The sequence below is a fragment of the Dermacentor silvarum genome, chromosome 8, assembly GCF_013339745.2.
Source record: "Dermacentor silvarum isolate Dsil-2018 chromosome 8, BIME_Dsil_1.4, whole genome shotgun sequence".
In the NCBI taxonomy this organism is placed as follows: domain Eukaryota; kingdom Metazoa; phylum Arthropoda; class Arachnida; order Ixodida; family Ixodidae; genus Dermacentor; species Dermacentor silvarum.
The window spans coordinates 124,977,153-124,995,562 of record NC_051161.1 but is presented as its reverse complement, the minus strand read 5'-3'; positions in this window follow the sequence as shown (position 1 = coordinate 124,995,562).

Sequence of the window (18,410 nt, the reverse complement as noted above, 5' to 3'; positions counted from 1 at the left end):
TCGCTTCAAACCGCATACACCAGCCGAGAAGAACATCTGTGCAATCGAATCGATATGTCATAATGTAGACTCAGGGATAGGCGCTGAAGAACTATACAAAACCGCATCTGGTGCATGCTCTATTATAATATACAGGGTGAGAATGAACTGCCAATAGGGTAAACTCTGTATTCGTGTCCCTAGCGCCACGTCTTTCCTTTCGAGAGAATTTATGTTGATTGTGTTCATGGCGCTTTAACCGAAGGTGAAAACGGATAAAACGATATGCGATCGAAACAACCACCAAGAACGAACACCTGGGATGAGGGCTAAACAAGCAGATGTGTCCGACGTGCCCGTTATCGCTGATCGGTTTTCACACAAGCGCACGACCTAGGGAAGAAAGACATCCGTGATCGATCCCGTTTTCAAAGAGAGAGCGAGAGATGAAAAAAAAAAACTTGAATACGTCTCCGCAAAAGCGACTCAGTAGGAGCACGTGAGACAGCTGTTCAAACACAGACGCAAACACACGCGGCAGTGAAACATAACCAGCCACCGTGTGCTACGGAAAAATGGGGGGCGCCTGCAAGGCTGCATGTAGGCTAGTAGCTGTGTCTGGTGTGCATATATATTGAACGCCGTTGCGGCGTGCTTTAAAGCTCCCAGTGCACTAGTTCTCTATGCGCTCCACTAGAAGCGCCATGTCGCTCTGACGACGCAGTTGATTGCACATGCCACCAACGTGTCCCACCTTGTCTTTATTTTGTAAACTTTGACATAAAATATGCATGTAATGAGGAGTTGCGTTGGGTACAGCTTCCGGAATTTCTCGTGCAATCGCGCGATCGTCTGCCGCCCAGTATGTCAACGCCTTATATCGACGAGAAGCGGTGAGGTTGGCGATCGTACGCGCATGTGCGCAAAGCACGCAGCAGTGCCAGCGTTTTCATTTGCCACGCTGTTTACTTCAGGAAGACACGTGCTCTAGCAAGGTTATCTGCACGATCCTGTTTACGTGAAACGTAGGTGAAGCAGAACACCATGAATGCACGAATAAGATAAAGTATCTGCGATGCACTCTTTCACTTTGTTTTGGTTTTTATGCTGAACCCGCACTAGTGCCATCAAATAAAGATGATGAAATAATACAAAGGTAATTTATCAGCATATACGAGGTACTGCCGGTGAATGATGGGGCCTCACGGATAACAAAGCCAAGGCTTCTGCAATCTTCGAGTGAACAGCGGCACAGACGACGCTCACACTTGAGAGTGATTTGTGCGCTTGCGCGTACTATTCTCGATCTCAATGGTTCTTGTTATAAGGCGCTGACATGCTGCTATGCAATCGACGTTCGCGCGATATAAATAAACGAACCGGGAGGATGTACGTGTTTGCGCCACACGCTCACCTACACTTTTTACAGCGAAGCTGTATATGTCTAGGTTCTGGCGGATCGCGCTCGCGCACAAAACGATGCGTAGATCAACCATTAGAATTAAGTAGGCCGATCTTAGTGATAGCGCAGAAAGGGTCCAAGCTCAATGGCACATACCCCTGTCATGTGGGCCGATCCTGGTGATAGTGCAACAAGGGTCCAAGCTCAATGGCACATACCCCTGCGGGGTCGGGGACCTGTAACGCGCCCTTAAGCTATCCTTGTCACACGGGGCTCCCTAAGAGACAAAACAATGAGCCAGAGCAATGAACGGTGTTCCCCAAACGCTAGTCTATGACATGACGATGCGCGTCGAAACGTCAGTGATAAAACCTAATAGCCTACCAACCAATATCTGTGTCTCATTCTCTCTTGACATAACCATTTCCCTAGCGACGTCATCAGTAGCCCGTTGGACTCGGTATGGGTAAGAGACGTGTCGCTCACTTCGAAGAGGAAGAGCGCACCTTGAAGGAGCGCCGGCGCGCTATAGACAACAACGGCACCGCCGAGTGGCGCTGGCGCGCTGGCATGAGCGCCGCATGCGGCGAAAAATATCAACGAGTGGGTGTACACCCTCTCCTGTCTCTCCTTCACACCGCCTCGATTGCCTGCTGCGCTGAACGTGTTTGCGCAGGTTTCATAGCGCGCACGTGCACGATGTTCACGCTTAGATCGGCTTTCAAGAAGATCTGTGCGGTGGACAACTATTTTCGCGGCAGCAATGTAGCGAAAGGGCAGCTTCGGCTTAGCCATGTAGTTGACGCTGTGCAGTTCGTCGGAGACGACATCGTCCTCGCTAAGGGGCAGTGCGTTTCGCAAGTCAAGGACGATGTTGTTTACGACGTGGAGTTACAGGTAAGCACAATGTTCCGCACGTACATTAATAATTACACTCCTGTTTTGTTTCGTTTGCTGTGTGTACGGCGCACTCCCGATTTCGGTCTCAGGGGCTCCTAATTAAATACATAAAAAGGAGAAATCGGTTTTCTCGGCAACTACTGCACCAAATGTGATGAGGTTTGTTGAAACTGCGATACCTGTTCTTGGCGCAGAGCTACGTGTTTGTAAACTTCGTGCTTCTATTTTTCGCAAACTTGCATATTGCCGCACCTGTACCTTATTCATCGAAGTACAGGCGCGGAAATATTTTATTTTTTTTTAAATTCAGGCCCTTAATCTAAATTCCGTTTGCAACACATTTCATTAAAATCGATTCAGGGGTTATCTCAGAAAAGCGTTTCCGCGTTTTACATGTACTTAAATAAGCGGCATCGGAGTTGGGCCCGAGATAAAGCTACCTCGTAAGCGTCCCTGACGCAGTGACAGCTTTTAGTTGAGATAGTTAACCTTACTCGTACCCATCCAAGCGCATATGCGATACGCCGTCAGTTAGCCAGTCATTTTTTCGGTAACGTATGGCACACATCGGTATCATGATTCCATATGTGCTATTTTACGGTCACACTTCTTTTTCGCGAACTTGATTGATAGCCCAGTCACACAGTGCACTTTCGATAGCGATCAAGTTCTTCAATCGGGATTGGTTAATTTGCGCCATCAGCGGGAAAGAGCTAATGGCTGTCGAGAAATTTTATCTTGGTCGCGATCGAAAGTGGACCGCGTAACTAGGCTATGACTGCTCACACAGTAAGAGCTAGTTCACTGTGTCTTTGTGCTAGAAAATTAATATGCGTACAACAACGGCCAATGCATATTTCCTTTTTCGCAGCTGTCATGGTCGTGCCCCCTGAAACGAGAGCTTCGCATTTCCTGCGGCAAGTGCACTTGCAATGCTGGTGTACGGGGTCAGTGCAAGCATGCAGTGGCCGTATGCCTCTACAACAACAGCTATGAGGAGGACAGCTGCACAAGCCGACCTCAGCAGTGGGGAAAGCCCAGCGCAAAGCCCCGGATGCAGAGATCACAATACTTATCAGAAGTGGTGCCTCGTAAGTTTGCTGCATGACAACATTCACCAGCAATGTGGCGCAACATAAAAATACCTTTGCGCACAGTAGGAAAAAGGCTCTGACTAGAGAGTACAAACACGTCACTGACCTATAATTGGGAATATAATTTTGTTTTTTGGGTAATTTAGAACATTTCTTTTGTTATGCTCAGTCTAGTCACACCTTAGGTATCTTAGTGTTGAGTTTTATAATAATAAACTGACTTTATGTACACATCAAAATTGGAACCAAAATGTGTCAATATATGCTACCTGTTGTCTCTTAATCTGTGCAACAGGTAAGAAATCAACAGCTCCAGACATCAAAATTGTGCCAAGAACAACACTGATGAGCTACCCCGAGATTGACGGCCCTCTAAAGGAAGTGCTCGAGTTGATGCAGCTCAGTGCTGATGAGCTTACTTGCAGAGAGGTTCTCGACACTGTTGTTGAGCAGGTATCAAAGGCCGCAGAGAAAAACACCCTTGAGAAACTTCTCAAACAAATGTCACACCGGCCTGTGCACCATCTTTGAATGTGATGGAGGATGGGACAACCCAGAAAAGAGTTTTTTTGGTGGAAATGAAAAGTGATCACAGAGAAAAGTATCAAGAAAAGGTCACTCTTGAGCAAAATCCATGTCAATTAGCTTTATTGACACAAGGGCAATCAAGCTGTACACGGTATGTAAGGAATTAAATTTTAGAGTTGGAGTGCACACAATGGCCTGGAGTGACATATTCCATGTTTCACAATATGCAGATGGCATCAGGAGAGGAGGCTTCGCATCAGCAGTACCAAAGAACACCTGATTCGGACAAAAAGGGATGACAAAGGGCTTCAGAAAGCTGCTCAGCAACTCCTGAAATCCAGCTCCTACAAGAGTGCTGCCATGTGCTATGGTGCGTTTTTCACTTCACAATACCGAAATGGAAAGAATAATTTTGGCCTTGGCTAGTCTAAAGTGCCTTTATTGGGTTATACACAAAACCATTAGTACTGATTTTGTATTGTACTGTCAAAATATATCATTGCAGGAATTACAACTGAAGGCACAGCACGAGAGGACCTGGAGAGAAGGCTTGGAACAAGAATTGTGCAGGTAGGACTCCTTCCTTTTATGTAAAGCACTGAAGGCGCACAAATTATATTCTGCATATAGCGTTATTCCCAAACCTCATTGTCATATCTGTATTCTCTAGACTGGACTGGTGGTTTTTCCTGAGCAACCTTAGCTGTGCTGCAGCCCCGACGGACTTGTACAGCTGGCTAATGAGACTGTCCTGATTGAAATCAAGTGCACGCATAAATTCAAGGATGCACCATTTATCAGATACGAAGAACGGCATTGTGAGCTTCCATATTTGATATTCATTGATGACATAATTGAATTATGAAAGTCACATCAATACTACACTCAGTTGCAGGTCCAAATGTATGTTCTTAATTTGCAGAAAGCTTTGCTCTTTGTGTACAGTCAAGATCAGTGTGTAATAGTGGCTGTAAAGAGGGATGAAACGTTTTTGTGGGAGCTCATCCCTAAAATGGAGTATTTTTATTTCAAATTCTTTGTGCCTGCTCTGTTTTAATATTATTTTAACTGTTTCCATCGCGTAGAGTTTTCCTTTTTAGGTCCACAATTTTAAAGAGGTATTCTGTGAAGTATTGCTGGCATCATGTCCGCAAAATGTTTATGTTCTCACAATGTGATATTTTCAGTTCGCTTTAAAAAATGCTTAGGGTATATGCACTTTAAAAGTTGGAATGCTCTAATGTACAGTCATTTGTTGTCAGAGATTCGAAAGTGCAGTGCCTTTATTTTAATTTGTATGTGTGGTGTGTTTAGTCTACAAGCAATATTTTAGTGCTACGCAATTCTGGATGAAACATGCATTTATTTATTTCTGTCATGTGTGATGTTTTTTGGTTTGCTGCATGCTGGTAGACGAAGTGTGATAGTGTGTTTTCTACTGTCACTACCTAAGAGTTGGCATGGGCCATGCCTGAGTTTTGAAAATGTGAATACAGTGCCTTCATAAAGATTTGTGAGTCTAGTCTACATACGATATAGTTGTGTCACACTGTCCTGTAGAAAACTTTAGTATTTATTTTATAATTTCTGATGTTTATATAAGGTGTACTGCATCCATATAGTGCTTAGGTCTACATTAATACCGGTTGAGATGGCGTGGCTATGCCACAGCTTTCAAAATATGAATACAGAGTCTCCAATATGGTAACGTGTCTAGCCTACATGCAATGTTTAGTAGCCTCACGTGCCAGGAGAAAACATGTTCAGTTATCTATTTTATTATTTGTGGTATTTTAAAAGTTTATACCTGGTTGGACCATCCAGGTATAAAAACTCGAATAATATGTGTTTATGCTTATGTTACTACCTGTTCAGTGGGCCAAAGCTTTGAAAATGAAAGTACAGTGCCTGTTTGATTTCACTATGTATCTAGTCTATATCCAATATTTTATTACGGTTTTGGACTGCGCAGTTGCTATTGTATGCTAGGTCTTAATGCAATTTTAATGTTTCTGAATGTACTTACCTTTATGCGTTTAGTTTGAAATATGTGAAATCAATAAAAATGAGGTGTCATGAATTTATGTGAAATCAATAAAAATGTCGTGTCATGAACTTATGATGCTGGGCAACATACCATGCTTACATGCAGTATTTTTAGTGCAAATATGTGGTTGCGGATGCCAGTTTCAATTTGCTACCGGCGCGTGGCATAGTTTTATTAATCAAGTCACATAAACATTTGCTTTTGTCTTACAAATCACATCACTACACATATTTAGCATTGCAAGAATGCACTGTGCTTGGAATTCTACAGGTTATAGCATTTCATAAAACGTTCTTTCCTATGACAAAAATAACAACGTAGACCCCATTATCCCATTGTTTGGGCATTCTAGAAGCTTGCCAATACCTGAAAAACAATACATCAAGGAACACACAATGTGATTTTCAAGAGGGTTAAGAGGATAGCAGATGACAAGCTGGCTAGTTTTGTTCAATGTCCACCTCGGGGTTCGAGGTACAATATCTGGCAGCGGTTAGAGAAGGACAGGGTGACTGCACTGGTAAATGAAATCTTTATTGAAGGCATAAGCCATATATATGCAAACAAAAACAATTGTGTATACAGTAGAGATATAGTAATATTGCAGGGCACAACAACCTAACTCAATCATGATGCACCCAGCACACAACTAAAAACGCCTCACAGATGAATGAACTACATGAGAAATCGTTCAAAATTTAGAAACGGAAATGTGCCGGTGCATCACGATGCCACGTTTGTGGCTTTATACTCACCTAAGGAAAAATGGAGCTGAGCAGGCCATGTATTGCGTAGGATGGATAACCGGTGGACCATTAGAGTTACAGAATAGATACCAAGAGAACGAAAGCGCAGTCGAGGATTGCAGAAAACTAGGTGGGGCGATGAAATTAGGAAATTTGCAGGCGCAAGTTGCAATCAGCTAGTGCAAGACATGGGTAATTGGCGATCACAGGGAAAGGCCTTCGTCCTGCAGTGGACATAAATATAGGCTAATGATGATGATGACTCCACTAGCAGTGTGCAAGACATAACACTGGTAATCTTGATTTATGTGGTAAATTCCCTTTGCATGCAAAACTCGCTTGCGAAATATTACAAACAATGCAGTCATTCTTTCTTTCGAATTATCGGTGGCTGCATGTTGACCAAGGCAGCACATACCGAGAACACTTTGTCCATGTGCGGCACCAAATTCAAGGGAACTGTGTTGCGCAGGATCCTGTATACTTTCAGTCTGCGAATAACCCGCTCGACATGGATACGCACAGATGCAATTTTATATGTTGCATCCATGTCGTCTTGAGAAAGTTGGCCACCTCCCGAGTTAAAGGGAGGCATCAAAATGACACCACTTTGTCCTTCACATCTGTCCAGATACGCAGAAAACCTTTATCGCTCAAGATAATGTCGCCTTCTTCTACACGGTTCAGAAAACCAGAGTCCTGGGTAATAAAGGAATCAGTCTGACGCCCACCATATACCGCTGACATGAAGGCTATCATTCCGTTTGGAATTATACCAACAAGGACCTCCAATGAATAGCCTCCCTTGTAATTAGAATAGAGTATGTGCTGGCAGTTGGACTTTGATGACATTTCAGTTCGAACTTCTGTGCAGTCGACAATAAATGTACAATCTGGGTAATTATCTTTGAATGGCTGTGGCATGCACTGCTTGATGATAGCACTTGGTGGCACAAATATCCACTCCTTCAAGGATGCGCTGAGTATGTCGAGTGTTTTTATAAATGAACTGGATGCAGTTGATGCAGCCACTCCGGAAATCACAGCTAAAGCACTGAAGCTTATCCCAAGCTTAAGCTTGGCCAAGAAAAGACAAAGCTTGTCCTCATGGGTCATGTCTGTGCTTCGGTAGCTGGGCTGTGGCAGAACATTGAGCAAAAGACTAAAGACCTGTATGGTGACTCCGCATATATCTCGCAAAGCAGTCTCCTTTTGCTTAAGTGTCTCAAATCCAAAGAATTCACACTTCATCTTCCAGCTTCCATCAGTCCCAGTGACCTACAAAAGCAACAGAAAACATTTCAAATACTGCCTTAATAAGCAAATTTTTTAGAAACTTCTAAGTGACTATTTTAAGAACAATGTAGCCAGTCTAGCCAGCCTATGCACAGAGTGATATGATATAGCTATCTTGAAGCGCAGATCATGTTCAGAAATGTCTTCATAGCTGGTCAATCTATTATGCCTTTGACCATATGGTCGCTAAGCGCAAATAATGAAGGAGGGACGAGGTCAAGGGGAGCGCCAACTTTCGACTGTTTATTCATTTCTTGTTTCATTTATAATCTATGCACAGACATGCTCAGCATACAGAACAAAACATCATACGCGCATCGTGCAAATCACAGCCATTTATCAAAAAATTTTCTTCCGCTTGCAAGAGAGAAACTGATGTATCACTGATATATGATGGCCCACGTGCCTTAATATGAGAGGCCTCTAACTTGAACTCACGTGCCGTGGCCTCCTTGCTTTTACCCAGAATCTGCACTTTATCCAGACGTGGCTCGCAATAATACAAACACCAGTGGGACGGTCGCTGTCAGCCTGGCAACGGAGGGCTGTGACTACACGTGGGCACCGCTTGCGGACAGCTGGGGGTCGGACCATTTTCCTCTCCTGCTCAACCCGTTCAGAGGCAAGACCGCTAGGAGTAGGGAGTGCCTCACTGTCGACTGGAGGGCCTTTCGCAAGCACTGCCAGAAAGATGCTGACTCCGGTACCTTTCTCCAGCTGGTAGCAGACAGTGCAAAAGCGGCCACCATCCGTTCCACGGCTCAGGTGGGCCAGCCAGTCCCGGACATCCAGCACCTAAAACTGCGAGCCGCGAGGCGCCGCGCAGAGCGCATAGCACTGCGCACCTCTCGACCGGAACACTGGACAGCGTTCCGCCGTGTAGACGCCGTCTGCAGGCGTCATGCTCGGCGACGCCGAAATCAGAGCTGGCAGGGCGTTTACTGTTCCATCAACCGCTCTCCCAACGGACCACAAGCCTGGCGCCTCCTGACGTCACTCCTGTTGGCGCCCCGTGCACATCGCCAGGTACTGTCCGTAGCGGTCCACATGGGCATCAGCGCGGGTAACCTGGCCGAGCTTCTCGCGGACCAGTTCGCGGCCAGACCCCCAGCCCTGCAGGCACCACCTCCAGAGGCAGCCGCCCTATCAATCCCATCCTCCTGCCATCATGCGGACTGGGTGGCTGCACAAATACAGGCACTGTGCATCGAACCAATCCGCGTGTACGAGTTGAAGGCGGCACTAGATCAAACCAGGCGACGCAGTGCTCCGGGAGCTGACAGAATCACATTCCAAATGCTGCGCAACTTGGCTGATGCCGAGAAAGAGCGGCTCCTCGAGTGTTTCAACACCATCTGGGATACTGGTGTCCTCCGGGAGAGCTGGCTGGTTGCAGTGGTGACACCAATCTTGAAATCCCGGAAGCCTGCCATAGCCCTATTCTCATATAGGCCGGTGTCCCTCACTTCAGCCGCCTGCAAGGCGATGGAAATGCTGGCACTGGCACGCCTAGAGTGGATTGCGGCCCAACTCCAGTACTTCCCGGAGCAGCAGTCAGGCTTCAGGTGCCAACGCTGCACGGCAGACTCTATATCCGACGTGGTGGCCACCCTGGAGGATGCCAAAGCCACGGGGGACGTGGCAATGTTGGTGCTTCTGGACGTCAACAGTGCCTTTGACGGACTTCCACACGCGGTCAACGAGGCCTGCCTAGACCGCCTCGGCCTGAGCGGCTGCCTCAGACGCTTCATTTCCGCATTCCTGACCGGCAGAACCTTCCGCGTGCGCGTTGGACAGGAACTCAGCGAGCCCAGGGATATCACGACTGGCGTCCCACAGGGATCGGTGCTCAACCCTTTCCTGTTCAACATGGCTCTCGCGGGCCTACCCGCATCTCTCCCGACGGACTCACGATTCCCTGTTCGCTGCTCCATTCATGCCGACGACGTGGCACTCTGGACCCGGGGGCCGAGGAAGTTCATGCCATCCATTCGGTGCTCGCTACAACGGGCACTAGATGCGGTGACCGCATTCCTCACCGCATAGGCCTCACCGTCTCCACAGCCAAGACCGAGGCCATGCTGATTCCTCCACTGGCCTCAGCTCGATGCTACACAAAGCAGCTGAAGATTGCTGGCCGTGCCCTACCTTGGCAGCAAATGGTCACTTACCTGGGGCTCGCCATTGACCACCGGCTCACGTGGATTCCTGCAGCCAAAGCCGCCAATACCAAGGTGCGCCGCGTGCAGGGAGCTGTCAGCAAGCTGCAGCAACATGGCCGTGGCTGCAACACAAAGTGGGCGCTGCGGCTGAACCAGGCCGCAGCAACGTCCGTGCTCTTGTATGCCCTTCCATTGGTCAACCTCACACCGGCCAGGAGAGAGCAGCTGGAGGGTCTGCACAGAGGTGCTATTAGGAGTATCCTAGGGCTCCCAAAGTATTCACCGGTCGCTGCAACGCTGGCAGAGGCTGGTGAATGGCCACTCTCGCTGAGGATGCTTGAACGCGCCCTGAGGCACATTGACCGCCTTCATCGTGCTCCGGATGGCGGAGACCTGCTGGCTAGACTCCACAGCCAGCCATCCTCACGGATGGGAGGTCTGTGCCAGCTGTACGAGCAGATGATCACGGACCCTCCTGTGACAATCGTGCTGCCTCCACCACACCATCGACCAGCCGACGTCCACCTCTCGCTCAGTGGAGCGCATAAACGACAGACACCAGCTGCAGCACTGCAACAGGCTGCAGCCTGCAAATTCCACGAGGATCTGGAAGGAAGTCTGCTGGTCTACACAGATGGATCAGTCCTGGCGAACGGATCGGCCGCTGCAGCCTGCACCATCTCGGCTAGGGTGGTCCACAGACAATGTCGGATCCCCTTTGCCGCGAGCTCCACCGCGGCAGAACTAGCGGGGCTCCACCTAGCCGCCGATGTCCTGGCTGAGGACCTTCCTGGGCAACCGGTGGCAGTGCTCTGCGACTCGAAGCCAGCGCTCCAGAGCCTAATCAACCACCGCCGATCAGGGCTTACGGGGGCCCTGCTCAGCTCGAAGTTCTCGGCATTGGCTGCCGCGGGGGTCACCATCTCATTTCATTGGCTGCCTTCCCATGTGGGAATAGCCGGTAATGAGGCAGCGGATACCCTCGCCAAAACCGCCCACCATCCTGAAGTGCCGCTCACACGAGCAGTCGCTTCCTCAGATTTTTCAAGGCAGCGCCTGAAAAAACTGCTCACAATCGTCCACCCGGATGCCAGAGTGGCAAATGGCAACGGTCCCCAGGCCACTTCCAGAGTGTGGCCTTACCAGGAGGGAACGCGCAACGTTGCTTCGACTGCACACTGGCTGTGTCTGGACGGCGGCGCGGCTGCACGCCAAGGCAACGCTCCATATCACCGGCCTGCGAACGTTGTGGCGACCCCGAGACCCTCGAGCACCTTCTCTGTGCTTGCCCAGCGCTGGCACAGGACCGCTCAAGGGTCATCACTGCCTACAGACAACAAGGTCTACCTGCTGCGAGAACCAGCGACCTCCTGTTCCTGTCGCCTCCCCACCTCCGAGCTCTCCATAGCCTTGTGGAGTTTGTGGAACTGAACGGAATCTCCGCCCATCGCTAAGCGCTCGTCCCTAGCAGGCCACCGCCTACATCAACAGCCTCCTCCATGATCGGATGAGACTCTTGCTGCTGCTTCTTCTCTTCCCTTCCTTTCAACATCTTTATCTCCTTTTTCCCCTTCCCCTGACGCTGCGCCGTGCTCCCTATTGGGCAGCAGAAATAAGCGTCACTTTCTTCTTCAATAAACTCACTACTACTCCTACTACTGCCTATTTATATAAGAGGCTCCGGCAACAGTCACTAACGCCGCACGCATTTTGTGCGAACGCGGGCAAAACGCCGACGGCGTCGACAACAGTTCTGCGTGTTGCCGGTGCTGCTGCATGTCAAAGTTTATACAGCTCATAAAGCTACTACCATTACTCCGTATAGCTCTCTATAAATTTGCTATCGCAATTGATGCTTCGCCTTTCAGGTGAAACTGCGACAACTTTTTTGACAAGTTAGCTTACAGGCTGCACTTCACGTGTACTTGCCGCTGCTCTTGACTTCACACAATCAGCACAAATATGAGTAGGTAGGCTGTTTAGAAATATGCATGCAGTAAGCTGCACTTTCAGGCCATATTTATTAATTGTATAGTTGTAATGATAATTTTAAGAAGATAAAGTTGCTTATAAGTGGCTATTCTTCATGGGCGTAGGAGGTCGCATATAATGGCCCACGCCATTGATCGTTGTAGCAAGCCCATGCATTATTGTTGCTTCATTAACAATGGTATGTCATGGGATAAAATATTCTTACATACATCTGTGCTTCGATAAGAGTCGCAAGTGGTGGCTGCATGACGGGCGAGAACTTCGTTGTAGTGGTGATAAATGATGCCTATCACCACATTTTGTACGAATTCAGGCAAGTTAATGCAACATGCATGGTGATGTGACATACCATATAAAGGCATTAGCTATAAAGTGTTATGAAATCATCGGCCATGTCGGTCACCAAAAGGCAGCTTTTACTCATTATGAGAGTGATCTAAATATTTTTATTACTAGGAAAATATACTTCAATGTGTTCATACGAGGCCTGCCTATAGATAAATTACTGCTACAACCATTATGATGTAACCCAACACCACAGTATGAGATGAACCCAGCAAATGTGTAGTGATGACCTTACCTTGTCACATTGTTCGGTGTGAGAAACTTGAGTTGATGGCTCAGACGCGTTTGTTGTTGACAGGAGGGATGATCAGGTCTCCTCGGCATTCTGGCTCTGTTTGGCATGCCTGCGGGGTTTGCAAAAATAAGAGAGACTCAATTATTAACACAATGCTCAATGTAGGCAGCTTGAGTGAAATCACAGGTAAACACAAAAACAAATTCGATATCTCAAAAACGTATGCTTACAGCATCAGCCTGTGTAACTGGATGAGCCTGTCCTAGTCTTTCACAAGGTACTGCCGAAGGCTGAGGGTCATCATCACTGATGGGTGCAAGAGGCATCTCTGGTGATTCCGAATCACTTAGAAGTGTGTCATCGAAGCCCAGGCAAGCAGTGGTATCTTGATTTTGCATTCCTGGATCAACTTGAGGAGTACTCTGCGGCACAGCCTGCTCCGCAGAATTTGTTCTGGCTGCCCTTGCAAAACGCCGTTTCCGCCTAAGAAAAATAAAAGAGTGTGGCACTGGTTACATCAAGCGATTCATTGCGAGGTTTATGTTTCGTCTGTCCTTTCATCAGCTGTATGTGTAGTAGCGTGCGGCAGCCCAGTAGCCATACTCAAAGAAACAGCCGTGGAAGGTGCAGAATAAGGTGTATGCGTTTATTCGGTAGACACACTTTTATAGGCAGCGGTTGCTTATCCGCGGCTGATATCAGGACCCGCGATAACGCAGTGGCGCGTCAGCGCTTGACGTTATCACATTCCTCCCCCCCCAGATCATAGTCTTTATTAATTGGCTTCAGTGACGGAAATCGCGGGAGGCATATCGGTCTGGTGGTTTCCGGGCACGCTGGCTTCTGCGCAGGGCCGGTATTGTGCAGCGATGCCTTTAAAGTATTAATGCCTTTTCGCGCTTATCGCGCTTTGTCAGTGGTCAGAGCGACGGTCCGCTCGCGTTATCAACGTTGATATCGTGAGCGGACCGTCGCTCTGACCATTCACAAAGCGCGATAAGCGCAAAAAGTCATTATTACATTAAAGGCATCGCTACAAAATACCGGCCCAGGGTTGACGGGGAGACGGAAGATGCATCAGCTTGCGTCCGAGGATGTTCGTTGTCCGCAGCGGGCAGTTGCAATTCCTGCCCGTCTGGTGGTGGCGGGTCCGGGGTTGTTGCGTCATCCGGAAGGGGAGGTAATGCCGTGTCCGCCTCATGATGCGCCTGCTGGGGTGCAGTGTGGGCGGCCTCCTGATGACGTACAAGGTCCTCGGTCCCGGGTGGTCTCGAGGCCTCTGCTCCAATGTCACATCCTGCATATTGGAAACAACTGTGTGAGCGCAAATGGTCAACATGAACGTGCCGGACTGTGTTCCGAGTCTCTACCAGATAGGTCACAGGGCTGACTAGTCGCACTACACGCCCTTCCGTCCATGAAACCTTCTCGTGCCTGACCGTCTTCACGTATACCCAGTCTCCTTCCCTGAATGAACGGAAAGTCGATCTCCGTCGGTCTTGCTGCCGTTTTACCACTTCTTGCTTGGTCTGCATGTCATCCCGAAACGATGGCCTCAGTAATGACAGTTTCGTGCGCGGCATGGCGGGCTGTACGTGCGTCGGATGCCACAGGCATTGAGGAAATCCTGGAACTCCTGCGACGAAAACTGAGGGCCATTATCAGAAATCAGTTCAGGAAATCCGTAAGCAGCAAACAGACTACGCAAACGCTCGATAGTCTTCGTGGCTGTAGTTGTACGCATAGAAAACACTTCGATCCACTTTGAAAACGAGTGTACGCACAAGAGGAATGTAGTTTTTTCAAAGTCAAAAAAATCCACATGCACTCTCTGCCAGCAGCGGGCGGGAAACGGCCATGGCTCGAGAGGCGAGCGGGGAGCACTGTTTTGCATCTCTTGGCAAATGCTGCACATTTTACCGCTCTTTCTATGTCTTTGTCTAGTCCTGGCCACCATAGCAGGCTACGTGCGAGCATCTTCATGCATGACGCCCCAGGGTGTTCTGCGTGCAACAGTCCCAATACCGCGTCGTGCAACTTTGTTGGCACAATAACACGACTTCCCCCATGTGACGCATCCTGCTTCCAGCGATAGCTCCGCGCGTCTGTTATAGTACGGTACAAGTTCAGTGTCTTTGACTTGTGCTGGCCATCCTTCCAATGTATATCGGTAGACCTTGCTGAGCGTCGTGTTATACTTGCTCGCTTTAGTAACATCCTTAGCCCTCAGTGGCGTAGTCTCAAAGACAGAGGGTATCGGTCTCATCCTTCTTGGTTTCACTTGAAATAGGCAGTCTGGACAGCGCGTCTGCAACTTCCATTTGAGCTCCCTTTCGATATCTCAATTCGTAACAATAAGAAGCCAAGAATAAAGCCCATCGTTGCATGCGAGCAGCCGCCAAAGATGGAACCTGCTTGCGTGGCCCTAATATGCCTATCAATGGTTGATGGTCCGTGAACAACGTGAATTCCCGGCCATATACGTAGCGATGAAACTTCTTGAGGGCAAAGATTATCGCCAGCGCCTCTCGTTCAATCTGGGCATAACCACGCTCAGCTTGCGATAGCGTCCTGGACGCAAAAGCAACAGGTTTTTCTACACCATTTGGAAGTATGCGGAAAAGAACCGCGCCGAGCCCATACTGCGAAGCATCACAGCTTATAGCCAAGGGCTGCTTCGGATCATAGTAAGCAAGTAACGGAATGGTCGAGAGCAAGTTCTTCGTTTCTCAAAACGCGAGGACACACTTGCCTGTCCAATTCCAACGCTTGCCCTTCTTCAGGAGCTCGTAGAGCGGCGCAGCAACGGTCGCCATATTCGACAGGAACTTGGAGTAGAATGTTACCATTCCAAGGAAAGATTTCAGCTCTGTAGTATTCGTGGGCTCGGGTGCATCCTTAATCGCCCTTACTTTCGATCCCAGTGGCTTGATTCCCTCCGCTGAAATTCCGTGGCCCAGGTAGACTTCGCTGCAAAAGAGCTTGCATTTTTCCATGCGCAGCGTCACATTGTGATCCTGTAACCGTGTCAACACCTCTTCCAGTCTTTGCCGACATTCATTCGCATTCGAACCTCCAATGGTGACATCATCAATGTAGCAGCCTACTTGAGGGATACTTTTCAGAAGACCGTCCTTGAGCGACTGGAATATGGCAGGAGCACTTGCGATGCCGTACGGGAGCCTCTGGTATTGGTAAAGGCCTTAGTGTGTGTTTACAGTTAAAATCGCCTTCGCATCTTCCTTAAGCTCCACTTGTTGGTAAGCGGTAGCAAGGTCAAGAACACAGAATACCTCTGAGCCTGCTAACATTGCGAACAAATCTTCTGGCAAAGGAAGAGGGTAATGCTCAGTCAGAAGCACCGGGTTCACCGTGACCTTGTAGTCACCGCACAACCGCACTTCTGCCCCTCCATCTTTAGGTATCACCACCAAAGGAGTTGCCCAATGACTTCTGGTTACCTTTTTTTTTTAGTACCCCAGTCTGTTCTAAGGCGTCCAGTTCCTCGGACACAACTCGCCTCAACGCAAAAGGGACGGGACGGGCCTTGCAAAATACTGGCTTGCTGTTTGGCTTCAAATGAACTTGTGCTTTGTTGCCCGTTATCAATCCAATCTGTGGTGAAAACACGGCCTCAAATTTCTTGTTTATTTCATTCACGTCATCGTCTTGCTGTAAAGCTTGAAGTTCCTGCCAGTTCAATTTAAGCTTTCTCAGCCAGTTACGACCAAGCAGACATGGCAACTCTCGTCCACAGTCATCTATTATCAGCACAGGTAAAATCTCAGTTTGATCACCATGCTCAACTCGCACGTTCACCGATCCTACGACCGGCACCAGTTCCCCTGTGTATGTCCTTAAAGGAACAGTCGCTTTCTTGACCGTCAAGTGTGGAAACTTGCGCTGAAAAACAGACTTCGGCATGACGGTGACGGAAGCCCCTGTGTCAATTTGCATTCTTATGGCTTGTTCTTCCATGTGAACAGTGACATAGTAGGCAGACTTATTTATTGTCATACTGTATATTTCTTGATCTCCGTCGGAATCGTCTTCCCGACAATCGACTGCATTCAGCGCCTTCGGTCTGCCTGTGCTCTGTCTACACTTTATGCACAAGTGACCTTGCTCACCGCAATTGTGGCACTTGTACTTGCGATACCGGCAACTTTCGGGCGCCTGACGTTCACTGCAACGGAAGCACTCTAGGGGTTCAGTCTTGACCCGATAGCTTTCCTTAGCACGATTGCCCTTCCTCAGAACATCAACTTCTAGCCCTGTCGGCCTTTGCGATCTACCTTGGGGCTCTTCTAATTTCATTTGTTGAGTTTGTGTAGAAGCTAGTTCACGATTCAACGCGATTTTGCATGCCTCTTCGCATGTCAGCTGTTCAGCTGCAAACAGCTCACGTTGAGTGTCGGCACAGCGTAGCCCGGCGACAAGCCTGTCTCTAAGCGCTTCGTCGAGAAATTTCCCAAAATCGCAACTTCTAGCTAGGTGCTTCAGCTGAACAATAAATTCGGCTACTGTCTCTTGCTCAAGTTGCACTCTTCGGTTAAATCGGCACCTTTCCGCTATCACGGCCTTTCGGGGACTGTAGTGGGTTTTCAACAGAGTCGTGACCTCGTCATACATTTTGCTGGCTGGGGAGTGAGGTATTAGCAGGTTCTTCAATACTTCATACACTCGAGGTCCTACTACAGTCAAGAATACAGCTAGTTTCTTGCCTTCAGCTACATCGTTTGCCAAGACGTAAAGCTCAAATCTTTCCAAATAGGACTCGAAGCTCTCAATCTTTTTATCAAAATTATCAATTTTTCCCACCTTCGCCATTGCAACGCCGGCCAGGCTGTCGTCGTCTTCAGCAGCAACAGAAGAAGCAAGTGGCCAGCCGCCGTGATCCCATCCTTGTCGCCAGTAGATGTAGTAGCGTGCGGCAGCCGAGTAGCCGAGCAGCCGTACTCAAAGAAACAGCCGTGGCAGGTGCAGAACAAGGTGTGTGCGTTTGTTCGGTTGACGCACTTTTATAGGCAGCTGTTGCTTATCCGCCGCCGATATCAGGACACGCGATAACGCAGTGGCGCGTCAGCGCTTGGCGTTATCACATTATGGTAGTCAACTTTTAGCATATTATCACAGATACTTTACCACGGTGACACAGCCGCAGGTGAAGATATGTAGATATTGCCAAGGGGTGGGGAACGTGCAGGGGGGGGGGGGAGACTGGGCATTCTATCCTCGAGAAAATTTCCTGTCTACAAAATTCTATTCTCGAGAAAATTTTCTGCACGGCCCAGCTTTTTAGGCACGGTTGTTCTTGTGCACCGAGGCAAAAATTGCATTATGACATCTTCTGGTTTGAACTCTAGCTGCGTGGACTGTCTCGATTGTGTTTTAACGACCGTACTCGCTGAACTCCAGCGACTATGCAGGGCTGAAGTCAGTACTGCACAGTTTCTATTTTTTGCCTTACTTAACTATCAAGGACGCGCGCGGTACAAATTCTGGCAGGGCACGGAGGCGAAATGATTGAAAACGCGCACTGAATCCTGTGCGCCCCAGGCCATCATACCTCTGCGCCACTTCTGTACATGTGCTTACTGAGAATGACTGAAAAAAATGTGGTTGATCCCTCTTATATAGGAATCGGTATAGAACACGAAAGTGAAACGTGTCTTCACAGAAGT